This window comes from Culex pipiens, chromosome 3, assembly GCF_016801865.2.
Source record: "Culex pipiens pallens isolate TS chromosome 3, TS_CPP_V2, whole genome shotgun sequence".
Taxonomy (NCBI): domain Eukaryota; kingdom Metazoa; phylum Arthropoda; class Insecta; order Diptera; family Culicidae; genus Culex; species Culex pipiens.
Window position 1 is genome coordinate 61,311,624 of NC_068939.1, and position 14,729 is coordinate 61,326,352.

General features: G+C 35.7%; 1 protein-coding gene across 1 annotated transcript in view; it reads left to right on the forward strand.

Annotated features, from left to right (window-relative positions):
• LOC120414436 (G-protein coupled receptor dmsr-1) overlaps positions 1-14,729 on the forward strand; it is a 161,151-nt gene that overhangs the window by 15,949 nt on the left and 130,473 nt on the right. The window contains exon 2 of the mRNA XM_039575621.2: positions 8,258-8,633. The gene's annotated coding sequence lies outside the window, so the exon portion shown is untranslated. The remainder of the gene's footprint in view (positions 1-8,257; positions 8,634-14,729) is intronic.

The window sequence follows — 14,729 nt, forward strand, 5'->3', positions numbered from 1 at the left end:
TTGTCGAAATGCATCAATTATCTTATTGTACATAACATCCAAAGTGTCAACTTCGGCTAATTGATGAAGTTCACTGGTGCTGAACCAGGGAGGAAGTTTCAGAATCATTTTGTTCTGAATGCTCTGAAGTTTTTTCTTCCTGGTTAACATTCCAACGCCCAAGGCTCCGAAAAAGTTAGAACGGTAACTTCAACTCAATGGTTCTCGGGCATAACTCAACCAATCAAGATGATTCTTCTTTCCAGTGATTAGTTAGGATGTCTAAGATGATTCTAGAACTTTGCAGAACTTAATTTGGTCAAATCTGTAATTTTTGCGAACAAAAACATCGTTCCAACTTTTTTTTTTGCGTGTAAAAAAAAAATCGCCAAAAATTCCGCGGAGGCAGTCTTTTTAAAAAAGGTGGAACGCTGTTTTCGGTCGCAGAAATTACAGATTTGTTCAAATCAAGTTCTGCAAAATTTTAGGATCATCTGGACATTCTTACAAATCACTGGAAACAAGAATCGTCCCGATTGGTTGAATAATGCCCGAGAACCATCGAGTTGTGGTTACCGTTCCACCTTTTTTGGGAGGCTTGGGCGTCCGTGTAAGTTGGACATGCGTTGGGCGTTCTAGTGTTAAGCAACAGCTTGTCCAGATCGGCACAGCATAAAGCATGGCAGGTCTGAAAATTTGTTTATAAATTAACAGTTTATTCTTGAGACAAAGTCTAGAATTCCTGTTTATAAGCGGATACAAACATTTAATATATTTGTTACATTTAACCTGGATACTTTCAATGTGATCCTTGTAAGTAAGGTTTTTGTCAAAAGCAAGTCCAAGATATTTCACTTGATCCTCCCACTTTAAATTTACTTCATTCATCTTTATAATGTGATGACTTTTTGGTTTAAGAAAATCAGCCCTTGGTTTGTGAGGGAAAATAACAAGTTGAGTTTTTTGCAGCATTTGGAGTAATTTTCCATTCTTTCAAATAAGAATTGAAAATATCCAAGCTTTTTTGTAATCTTCTTGTGATGACACGAAGGCTTCTACCTTTAGCGGAGATGCTTGTATCATCAGCAAAAAGTGATTTCTGACATCCTGGGGGCAAATCAGGCAAGTCAGAAGTAAAAATATTGTATAAAATTGGACCCAAAATGCTTCCTTGAGGGACGCCGGCACGTACAGGTAGTTGATCAGATTTGCTGTTCTGATAACATACCTGCAGAGTACGATCCGTCAAATAATTTTGAATAATTTTCACGATATAAATCGGAAAATTAAACCTTTTCAATTTCGCAATCAAACCTTTATGCCAAACACTGTCAAATGCTTTTTCTATGTCTAGAAGAGCAGCGCCAGTAGAATAGCCCTCAGATTTGTTGCTTCGAATTAAATTTGAAACTCTCAACAACTGATGAGTAGTTGAATGCCCAAGGCGAAATCCAAACTGCTCATCAGCGAAAATTGAATTTTCATTAATGTGCGTCATCATTCTATTAAGAATTATTCTTTCGAATAATTTACTAATAGATGAATGCAAACTAATGGGCAAATAGCTTGAGGCTTCAGCAGGATTTTTATCCGGTTTCAAAATCGGAACTACTTTGGCATTTTTCCAACTACTGGGAAAATATGCCAAATCAAAACATTTGTTGCAAATTTTGACCAAGCTACTTAAAGATGCTTCAGGTAACTTTTTTATTAAAATGTAAAAAAATGATTGCATAATGCATTGTTTATTGGTATGGCTCATTCTAGGATTTCATGTATCATCGGGTATAGATTCTGCCAAACAAATTGTTTCAACAAAGGCACATACTCAGGCAGGTAGTCCCTTTAATGCTTTGTTTAATTATTTTTTCCCGGAATTGTTGATGTAAGCAGGAAATAATATATTCATAGCATTACTGTACTGAATAAATTCTTGCCTGGTTTTTATATTCATGAACAACAATTCACGATTACAGGAATTGATTGTGTTTCGGTGAGGTCTTCAAATTACATTGAATGAAACTAAGTAGAATGATATCAATGATATTTCAAACAAGTTATTGAGGAAAGTTTCACGAAAAAATAGCAGCTTTTGCAGCAATTACAATAACTTCTGAACTTATGCTTTTTGCCAATTAAATTTGTAATTCTATTGAATGATTAATATTGAGTGTTTTATCGTTTTGTTTTAGTTTCCGGTATTTTTAAGATAATTCATGCTACTGTACATTTGAGTGCTCTAAGAACTACAAACTGTCCCTTCATGCAATTTTGCAGAAATTTATATGTCTTTATCTCATTCCTTAGGTTTCAAATCACCCCTGATGGATGTTCATCATTTTTCGGAGCTGTTCATTGCCAAAGTTATTGATACAACAAATGGTTTCAAGGCGCCAATCAATTCGATCTAGAATCACATTTCTTCCAATTTAATTCCATTCATAGCATTTGGCGGTATTCAAGCCAATAGCTAACCAAATCCCATCGGAGCAAAATTCACTCAATAAATTCAATGTTTATCGTTAAATGGCTTCCACCGAAGAGTGAAAGTTATTCCCCCCAGAAAGTATACCTATTCATTCAGAACCCGGTGTCTCGGCGATGTCGGAATCAGATTTGCGACGGCTCCAACAACTTCCGAGATCATAATAATTCCTCTCAGCTGGACCTGATTCAATTTACCTTTCCATATTGAATTGTGTGCCACCAAAGGGAAGCACTTTGCTGATAATACAGCGAACATCACATCGCCCCCGACGCCGCCGCCAGCAATATTGAGCTAACCGAGTGTACCAACTCTTAGGTATTCCGTCGTTATTCTTTGCTGGAAGTCATATTCCACCATGATTATTGTAGATGTGGCTTCTGATAAGCCGGGAGATTTGTGATTACCACTGTTGGGTGGATCATTCAACTAGTTCATTTTTCTTTCAGGGTTGAAAATTTCTTTTGAAAAATGTCATTCTATATCATAATTGAGCTGATTCAGCTCAACTATTTCAATAGTTGTACCGGTTGAACATTTCTGACACAAAAAAAACTCATTTTTCAAACTATTTCAAAAGTGATGCCTATCCAACATGCACCGCTCTGATGCAAATCTCATCAAAGTGTCTAACAAACTCTTTTCCAGTATTTTATTATCTTGTTCGACGTTGTTGTAGGCTTCTACACTCTGGTTAAGTAAATGGAAATCATAACTTTTTCCGTTGCCCCCTCCACATGCCACCCACTTGGTGGAAAATTGAGTGCGGTTTGTGGTTGGGCCTTTGCGGGGAGAGTACACTCTCTTGGCGGGAAAGCAAATTTTCACATAAAATCGGTATTATTTATGCGCACGTGGTGCCAGTGCATGTGTTGAGAGCATAAAGTGTTGTTTTCCAATCCTCCCAATGGTGTCGGGGAGCGGGCAATAAAAACAACGCTGAATCACAAATTGTTTTTCCACCCTCACTCGCTCGTTCGCTGGCATATCCGTTGATCGCCGGAAATTTCAATAGCCCTAGGATAGAGAGTGAGCAGATACAATCAGTTCATGGAAATTTGCAGTTATCGGTTTACATAATTTTTGTTTCAAATCTGATTAAATAAAAAACAGTGTCAAGTGCAACTTGCTGGAAACCACCTTCTTCTAAGTTCTTGCGAAAAGAAACTTATTTAACATCCGTTTGTCTCTGCAGTGAGCTCTATGTTCGATATTTGAGCTGAACATTTTGAGGAAGGGCAAACATGGTGTTTGGCTTGCACGAAAAAAAAACGATTGATAGAAACGATCCTCGTCGAAAATGCACACTATGCTTGAATATGATTTATGGTACAGGATGGAAGCAGTCTTTGTTGTACCTAGAGTGGAAAAAGCGATATTGAGCTGATTGAAATCATGTTCCAGGGCAACGTATTGCAAAACCTTGCAGCTTGCTGTAGCATCGATGCACTAACAAAAAGGTTATTGTGGAAATGCACATTACAAAATACGAATGATTTTACAGTAGCATTACGGTTTGTAAAAGTAGAAAGCTGGGCAAATTTCTCAACTGTTTGCTGTGCAAATATAAAGAGAGACCATAAGTTGCACATAAATTTTCCCGTTTCTTATCTTCGAATGGTATTGAGTTTCCACAGTATGTGAGCTTCTTGCACGTAATGGATGTGCCTTCGATAGGGGTAAGCTTCCGTGAAATAGAGGATATTTTTCAAAATGGCAAGTAATCCCTGTCCCAGGTCATGCACCCATTAGTTCAAGGTTCGGTGCGATAGCAGGTGGCAGGTACTTACCCACTTGTTGCATCGATGGCTTTTATGCTTCGTTTTGGAACACCTGAGCAGAATGGTATTTTTTCCGCTATCCCCTGGCAATAGTTGAATGTTATCAAATTGCTCTGTCTGGATCGGTGCAATGGCATGAAAAATGGTTTCAGAATTAAAAATTGATTTTTTGTAGGATTTGTAAACTGGTTTCCTTATCACATTCAATTATCTGCCAATCAAGCCAAAACATAACTGCTCGACTAAAAATGTTATTAAGCTGAATCATCCTGTCATGAAAACGATCAAAGCTTTACATGAGACCGTTATTAACATTTCTAATTGAAATAACAACATATTCTTGTCCAGTGCTTTTTGAACATTGAAAGATGAGAATTAAACTACATCAAACACATAATGATGTATTTTAAAAAAATCAAAAATCTAATTGTTCGCTCTATAGCATTGCCTTGGCGTTCTCGGTTGCGAGATTCCTACTCGAAACTAGGTGTCCTCTTTTTACACCTGGGTAATTCTCTACCAACTCACACGAAACCGGGAAAAGTTGCCCCGATCCCTCTTCGATTTGCGTGAAACTTTGTCCTCAGGGGTAACTTTTGTCCCTGATCACGAATCCGAGGTCCGTTTTTTGATATCTCGTGATGGAGGGGCGGTACGACCCCTTCCATTTTTGAACATGCGAAAAAAGAGGTGTTTTTCAATAAAACGGTGATGAGATAGAATTTTGTTGTCAAAGGGACTTTTATGTAAAATTAGACGTCCGATTTGATGGCGTACTCAGAATTTCGAAAAAACGTATTTTTCTTCGAAAAAAAAAACACTAAAAAAGTTTTAAAAATTCTCCCATTTTCCGTTACTTGACTGTAATTTTTTTTTGAAAATGTCATTTTATGGGAAATTTAATGTACTTTTCGAATCTACATTGAATTTCATTTTTTTCATTTAGAACAATTTTTTTCAGTTTAAAATTTCATGTTTTTTCTAACTTTGCAGGGTAATTTTTTAGAGTTTAGAGCGATTTTACGAAAAAAAGTTTTGAAAAAGTTACTTTTTGCGTTTCTCTTTGTTTCGTCGTCCGTGTCTGTTGCGGGTGACCATAAACGGCCATGATCAACGACGACCAACATTTTCAAAACTTTTTTTTCGTAAAATCGCAATAACTCGTGATGTTTATAAGCAAACCCCTTAAGTTTATATATCAATTTTTGTAATTGGGTCCTAAAATGAAGCTAAGATTGCTGATATTATTGTTTACAGCGATAAAGCTTATTTTTCTGAGTACAATGACCCTTTGTGCGCCCACAAAGAGTTCAAATGGATTTTTAAATCAATTTATAAAAATTAACCTCGCTGTCCTTCTTGACAGAAAAGCTCCTACTTGACAGCTCGTTCAAAGGGGACCATAGTTGATCCATCGAAAAAATGTTGTCTTGTCAAAAAAAAATTTTGCATTAAAATGAAAAACAAACTTAATCCACCTATGTGGTTGATGCCTTCCTCACTTTTTATCCAAAATGGGTAATATGAGTGGTACATACTTCAGCTATTTTTTAAGATCTAGAAAAATAAGTACACAGAAATAACTTAAGTGGTAATAACTCGAGACAGGGTTGCCAGATGTACAATGTTGTGTACTCGTTTGAAAGGTCTTTCAATTACCTAACCAACGATCGGTTGGATGATGGAACCGGACATCGTTTACATACAATTAATTGAGATTCGGCTTCAAAAAAGTACATAAATATCACTTAAGTGGTCATAACTCGAGACAGGGTTGCCAGATCTTCAATGTTATGGACTCGTTTGCAAGGTCTTTTAATTTCCTAACTAACGATGGGTCGGATTATGAATCCGGACATCGTTTACATACATTTAAGTGAGATCTGGCTTCAAAAAATTACAAAAATATCATTTAAGTGGTCATAACTCGAGACAGGGTTGCCCGATCTTCAATGTTGTGGACTCTTTTGCAAGGTCTTTCAATTTCCTAACTAACGATGGGTCGGATTATGGATCCGGACATCGTTTACATACATTTAAGTAAGATCCGGCTTCAAAAAATTACATAAATATCATTTAAGTGGTCATAACTCGAGACAGGGTTGCCAGATCATCAATGTTGTGGACTCGTTTGAAAGGTCTTTCAATTACCTAACCATCGATGGGTCGGATTATGGATCCGGACATCGTTTACATACATTTAAGTGAGATCCGGCTTCAAAAAATTACATAAATATCACTTAAGTGGTCATAACTCGAGACAGGGTTGCCAGATCTTCAATGTTGTGGACTCGTTTGAAAGGTCTTTCAATTACCTAACCAACGATGGGTCGGATGATGGATCCGGACATCGTTTACATACATTTATGTGAGATCCGGCATCAAAAATTTACATAAATATCACTTAAGTGGTCATAACTCGAGACAGGGTTGCCAGATCTTCAATGTTGTGGACTCGTTGGAAAGGTCTTTCAAATACCTAACCAACCAACGATGTGTCGGATAATGGATCCGGACATCGTTTACATGTATATAAATGAGATCCGGATATATGTGAAAACAAATTTTTATACATAACTTTTGAACTAGTTATCGAAACTTCAAACAATTCAATAGCGATGTATGGGACCTTAAACCAAGTCGAATGCAACTGGTTTGGTCAAAATCGGTTCAGCCAGTGCTGAGAAAACTCAGTGAGAATTTTGGTCACATACATACATACACACACACATACACACACACATACACACACACAGACATTTGTTCAGTTTTCGATTCTGAGTCGATATGTATACATGAAGGTGGGTCTTTGAGCTTTTAATAAAAAGTTCATTTTTAGAGCAGGATTATAGCCTTACCTCAGTGAGGAAGGCAAAAAAGTGATCACAAATGGTTTTCAATCGTGTTTTTTTACCGTTGTACATAAAAATTGACATAGGGCTTTAGTACCCAATTGTCTGTTCTACAACTTTGTAGAACATTGTTACACGCTAAAAAATAACCCTGCAAAGTTAGAAAAAACAAGAAATTTTAAAATGAAAAATTTTGTTCTAAATGAAAAAATGAACCTTTTGGGTCAATGTAGATTCGAAAAGTACATTAAATTTCCCATAAAATGACTTGTTCCAAAAATTTTTACAGTCTAGTAAAGGAAAATGGGAGAATTTTTAAAACTTTTTTTGTGTTTTTTTTTTCGATGAAAAAATCGGGCGTCTAATTTTACATAAAAGTCCCTTTGACACCACATTTCTATCGCATCACAGTTTCAGGCTGCAAATTATTGAAAAACACCTCTTTTTCGCATGTTCAAAAATTTAAGGGGTCGTACCGCCCCTCTGTCACGACATATCAAAAAACGGACCTCGAATTAGTGTTCAGGGACAAAAGTTACCCCTGAGGACAAAGTTTCACGCAAATCGAAGAGGGATCGGGCAACTTTTCCCGATTCCGTGTGAGTTGGTAGAGAATTACCCACATACATTTGAAAAAAGATAAACAAGAAAATTGTTTGTTTTCGTTTTCGACACACATTATCAGGTTAGCATATATTTGGCTTCGCTGCGCAAACATTTCGCGCCAAAAACTTGTTGCATAAATCTAACTCGAGTACTGAACCCAAGTCAATTTGGTTTCTCATAAATCATCTCTATGGCTGTCGTTAGCCGGAGGATAAGACAAACTTCCGCGCTGCATCTCTTGCACTCTCTATCTCTTTCGGTGGCTGCAACAGAATGCTATAAATTTCGTTACATTTGAGCTTGCAATCGATTTTCCGATTTTCCTGGTGGGTGGTTATACTGGCAGTATCTCGAGATCGCTAAGTTGCAGCACATATGCGACCCAGCTTCCGGGCGATACTTGGTTCCGACCCCACAAACATGGCTGAGGGAGAGAAAAACTTTTCAAATTATACGGCCAATATAAATGCTCAATAAAAAGTTGTGGCAATTACACATCCACCTCGTTTCATGACATGTTTTCCCTCACTCTTGTGTGTTTCGTTTACTTTCAGATTCGTCGTTGTCGTAGCGTTTATCGTCCGAGACCACCACCAGGACCTCCAATTTTTTTTCCAGTCCTGTCAACCAGTGAAATTGTAATCCTTCGGAAGGCCAGCTGGTGCCGCCGCGGTAGCAAGTACCACTTACTTGGGTCTGGACAGCTAGAGTGAGTGTTTGGATAAGAACAAGTACTTACAGCAGCTTCAGCTGTGAAAAGTGTACACAGCGGCGAGCACTTGGTTGTACCCTGAACTGGGGATATTCCAGCACATGTTTTGCTGTGTTTTGTTGTGCATAGAAGAAGAAATTTGAAAGTGAACATTTTCTTGGCCAAGGGCAGAGCCCTTAAGTTGCCCCCAGGTGCAATTCAAGTGGAAACACTAGTAGGTAAGCTTTTCTTTGAGAAGTAGATCATACAAAAGATTTCAAACTATTTGTGTCTAAGAAAACTATTTAATTAATAACAAATTGACGATAAAACGTGTGTTTGATGCCTTCCTCACATTTTAGAATTAGAATGTTCAAAACACCGTCACAAGCCTTTTTTACGTTTAAACAAATATAAAATATTATTTTCAATATCTTAACAGAAAAAATAAGCAAAAACATCCACTCCAAACCATTAAAACAAAAATCAAGGTAACGATTTAAAAAAAAAAAAAAAAATAGATTTATAAGATTATTTATATTTATATCATGCTACAAGGACTGCTATAATATTGCTGTTTTTTTAATAATTTCATGAATACACAAAAACAGAAAAAAAAATCATTCCATACTCATGGAGAGTATTTCTCCTGAAGCAACAGTAATTTCTAGGTGAATTTCAATTAGGCCGTTGCAAATATTTTTTAAGTTTATGTCCCTCGGCTCTAGCCAAAGTCGAGGGGGGGGGGGATAAAAAAATATAAAAATTAAAATTACAAGCCTAGGTTTCAACTTTTCGATGAAAAAAGTGTTTTAAAATGCATTTTACAGGCGTACAGTTGCTTTCCAATCATTAGTTTTGAAAATATCGAGGTATTGACGGATTTTTTTTTTCGCAAAAAAAAAACTTTTTGTGGGACTGTACATTGGTATTTCATGAAAATTTAAAATGTTTTCAAAGGAGTTCAAACATGCTAAATATGATAATAAACGCGATAAAATGCATTTTAACTGGTTTTCAGTTGATTTAACTTTAATTTTCATTAAAATTTTGAAGTTCTTCGAAAAAAAATTTTTTTTTGCCTCCTGATTATTCAGGCCAACTTTGAAGGGGGGGGGGGGGGCTACATAAACTTTGAAAAATATTTGCAACGACCTTATAAAACATGTTTTGTATCTAAGTACCTGTTCAATATTACGTCAAAGAATTATGATATTTTTTCATAAAAAGCCAATCCAAATCCAAGGTTTGAGATTGCTAAGGGTATAAACAAACTCAAACCTGCTAAAATGTTAATTGCATCAGGTAAATTAGAGCACACTGGTGATATTTGTACGCTAAACGAATGGAAAATTGTATTTACCAACGTTTTTACTCTTGTTGAAATTTTGTTTAAATACGGTTCAATGATTTAAATTTCTTAACAAATCCCACATATTAAAAAAAATAGTTGAAATTAGATTTTCAAAATGTTTAGCGATTTGCAAACTTCTACAAAGTTGTTTCTTGACAACTTTTGTACATTTTGGTGAGTAAATGACACATAAAGCACATCAAGTTTCCTGATCAGTTATTAAAAATATTCCAATAAATAGTTATGGAATTTTAAACTAAAAAACATAAATAATAGATATCTCAGGAATTTCTCGATGAAACATTTCGCTCTTTGAAGCATGGGAAAGCTGAGAAAATTCCCAATAAGGCACATGAGCAACTCTCTACGAAATCGGCCGATTTCGACCATTTTTATTTTTTGTATTTTTTGATTTGGCTCAAACTTTGTGGGGGCCTTCCCTATGACCAAATAAGCTATTTTGCGTCATTGGTTCACCCATACAAGTCTCCATACAATTTTGGCTGCTGTCCATACAAAAATGGTATGTAAATATTCAAACAGCTGTAACTTTTGAGTGAATTTTCTGATCAATTTGGTGTCTTCGGCAAAGTTGTAGGTATTGTTGAGGACCTTTGAGAAAAAAATAGGTACACGGAAAAAAAAATTTGCAGATTTTTTTATCAACCTTTTTTTCACTAAAACTCAATTTCCCAAAATACGTATTTTTTGATTTTCGAGATTTTTTGATACGTTTTAGGGGACAAAAATCCGCAACTTTTGAGCCATAGAGAAACATGGTCAAAAATCTGCCACCGAGTTATACATTTTTGAAAAATAGTGATTTTTGGAAAAAATCGAAGTTTCATGCAAAATCAAGTTTGACATTATTTTTTAATGCAAAATTGAATTTGCAATCGAAAAGTACTTTACAGATTTTTTGATAAAGGGCTCCGTTTTCAAGATATAGCCACCGAAAGTTTGATTTTAGCGAAATATTTGCAGTTTTTCAATATTTAAAAATAGTGACCATGAGTGACCATTTCTAAAAATATTTTTTTTGAAAAGTTCAGAAAATTTGCTATAAAATTGTCTAAGAGACATTGAAGATTGGAACTCTGGTTGCTGAGATACAGTGGCTTAAAATATACACAGGAAAATTGAAGTTTCTAAGTCTCACCCAAACATCCCACCATTTTCTAATGACGATATCTCAGCAATTAATGGTCCGATTTTCAATGTTAATACATGAAACATTCGTGAAATTTTCCGATCTTTTCGAAAAAAATATTTTTAAAATTTTCAAATCCAGACTATCATTTTAAAAGGGTCAAATATTGAATATTACGCCCATTTAAAATGCTAGTCTTGATTTAAAAATTTTCAAAATATTTTTTTGGACATCTGCCAAAATTGTATGGAGACTTGTATGGGTGAACCAATGACACAAAATAGCATATTTGGTCATAGGGAAGGCCCCCACAAAGTTTGAGCCAAATCAAAAAATACAAATAAAATCCATTTCCGGTTTTGGTAGAGAATTGCTCACATTTCAAAGCAGCGATGACTATTTTTTTTTCTTAAGGTTGCCCAGAAAACAAGCCGTGTTTTCAGAACAAGGATGAAGGGTTGTAGGGATCTACCATGCCTTTTAAAACTGAAGCGTTTGTTGACATCAACTTAAAAAATATTGAGCAGTGTAATATAGGTTCAATCGAAAATAATTGATTTTAGGTGTTAAATCCCATTTAAAACTGATTTGGAAAGATGGAAAGACTGTGATTTTTTTTCAATTTATGAAAAAATGTTGATAAATTCAAAAAAAAAAAAAACAACCGGTTACAATCTTTATTGTATCTTAAAAAATCGAACCATCGAAATTTTTAGTGCAATACATTTAAAAAAAATTGTTATTTTTACTTTTTGGACTTCTACAATTTATTCATAACTCCTGTAAATATTAACTATAGATAAATTACCAGTTGGAAAAAATAAGCTAATTGCAACTAAAACAGGAACAATGCTCATTGCACCCTTATAAGCTACATTATGTGACATCAAGGCACATATTTGTGTGTTATCATGACTATTTTGCAATTGATCAGAATAGTTTTCTTGCATTTTCAAAGAGAATTTCTGGGATGCAATCTTGTGCTGCATTCCAACCACCCAACTGGGACCCTAATTGGAAAATATGCTGTCAAGAAAGCTGCAAGCCATGAGACAGGTGGGCACTTCAATTAAATACCTGTGGCAATTGCAAATCCGATGGCATTTTCTCTACCTGCACAATCTGTACGTAACACATTTGTGTGGAAAAAAAAAGCTTCTAAAGCTTTTTTTAAACTATGAACTCAAAGCGTGGCGCAAGAAAACCACACTGGACCAAATAAGCTATCGAAAATTATTGCTTTTCCGACTCTTTTGGGTGGGACGATGCCGCACGCGGGAAAACAGCAGCAGCGAATGAAGCGATGAAATTGGCCACTTCATGTCTTTATTGGCGCTGGAAATTGTAACAAAAAGGCGGCGTGATTGTGCAACGAAATCGCTCAATGGAAGAAAAGTCTTCAATGCTCGAAGGTCAGGGTGACCTCAGGCGCCGTCATCCGCCAGTGCTGAAATCTCAAAAGTTGCTTATCCGATTAAAATAACAATTGCGTTTTATTGTAGCGTGGGATAACACAGTTCGATGGCTGGTTAGTAAAAATGTTATGTAACTCTTTCGTTATTTTCTTTCGTTGTTCAACTTATTCCAGATTCAGTTAAATTGAAAATCAACTTTTATTTATTTTTTTAAATCAAACCTCGATAATGTTGCACGTTGCATTTAGGGAATCAGATAATATAAAGTTATTTTTCACCCATTTATCCACATACTCTAGGCTCTATGATTTTCGAGAAGTGGAAGTCGTAACCAAGTTGCATAAACTGTTGGCAATATGCTGTATATTTATATGCTGGTAAAAGGGACGATAAACTAAATGCAAACTAGGTACTCGTTCACATTTCGAAAGACTGCTGCAGTAACAAAACCAAACCTTGAATTCTGGGAAGGAAAATAGCATCCCACTTGAAGTTGCTCCGTAAACGTTTGTTTTGATTCGTTGAAGAAAGTGGATTTAAACCAGTTCTTACACCAGCATTGCAAGCATTAAACCTTAACAGCAAAATTGTAGCAGTTTGATTTAAATAGATTCCAGTACATTATAAACAGGCGTGACGCAACACTAGTTCAGTTTTTTAATCAATGTAAGATGACTGGCATGTTAATCTTTATGAGAATGTGCTTTCCACGAAGAAACCACTTTATTTCCCATGGTTCAGCGGTGTGGTGAGGCGCTGAAAGGTGCACGTTATAGCATGTGGAAATTTTCTCACGTAATATCAATAGGGTGGTACACTAGGGTTCACTACAACTTGCGTCAGTTTTTTTTTAAATCAAATAGTTTTTTTGTAATGCTAAAAAAAATATTTTTCAGTTTTGATGTGTTTATTTTTCAACGCTAGCAATTTTGTTATTCGATATTTTCTCAACCGATCAGAGTGTACCTGCCTTGGAAAATTCTTGCAATTCACATCTGCCTGCAACACCGATGCGGCACAGGTGCGACAACCACAAAATGGAAAATATGAAGAATGACTACTGCTGGCTAAAGGAGAATGCAGTGTGTGCGGTGCATTTTCCGCCCAGCTCGAGGCTAATGTAGCGAACTTTTCCGGGCGAAGACAGATTTTCATTCTCCTTAGTGAAACCTGTGCCATGTGCAACAATAATGTGGATAAACTTCCGGCACTAAACAACATACATGAGTGACTGCGCTAAATGGCGAGCGGGGTTTGTGTTTGTATTTTTGAGCTTTTGTGAATTAATGACATTGTGGTTGGATGAATAGAACAGCATGTGTTTATGTGAATGAGTGAATCAGAAGAATTTTTAACTCGAAATGATTTGAACTGAATATAACAATTTATGTTAATTTATATGTCTTTATTCAAGTTTTGCTCTACTAAAAAATCCGTTTGTAATGTTTGGAAAATAAAATGCTTAAATTTGAAACCTCGTTTATGTTTACAAAAGAGTACAGCCATCCCTCATATTCGGAACAGTTTACAGATCGACCAATGTTCAAAAAATCATAGGAAATCGATAATTGAACTTAATGATTCGCTTTTACCTTTACTTGAAAGCTTTTCTTGCGACCTTTTGAATGCTGTATCGAACAACTGCAAATTTAAACTTTTATATCAAGTTTCTGAAGAAAAACTTAGACCCTTGAAATCCACAAATTCGGAACACTTTTTTTTACGGATGTAAACAAACTTTGGATCTCTCCAGGAGTACATATTTGTAACAAAATAATGACTTCACACACTGCAACCAGTGAAACTCAAGCTTAGTGATGTTTTATCCATGGTCTGATAACTTTTATTGTGAAAACATTAGTTAAATTCAGGTGTTCCACAATTGTGGGAGACACAATAACATCCCACAATCATGGAACAGGCAATTTGGAGGATGACTGTATAACTCTGGACAAATTCAAACTTCGGGACAATGCACAGAATGGTCTACCAAACAAAACGTGTTTGTTATTGTTTGCATTGCGTGCTCTCGTTTTTTTCTCGGAACGTCAAAAAGCGAAAAATGACAAGATAGCACGACAGAGTCGATTTATAAGATTCTAAGTAATTGTAATAACCGTAAAACACATTGACTAAATCTCACCCCCACATCCAAAGTCACTAGAGTCCGATTTTCATTTCACTGCAAAATAAATAGATAAACTATTGGTTTATTTAAAAAAATGCTAACAATAACTAGCCTCGTTGGAAGTTACTATCCATTTTAACGCAAGATTGGCTAACAAGCCTTTGTAATTCATTTTATCTTTAACGATATCAGATCATAATAGGTATAAGAAACCTGTTGTGTTTTTTCTATTCAATTCAACATGTCAACAATAACCGTCCTCGTTGCACAGCATGAGGAACAGTGCGT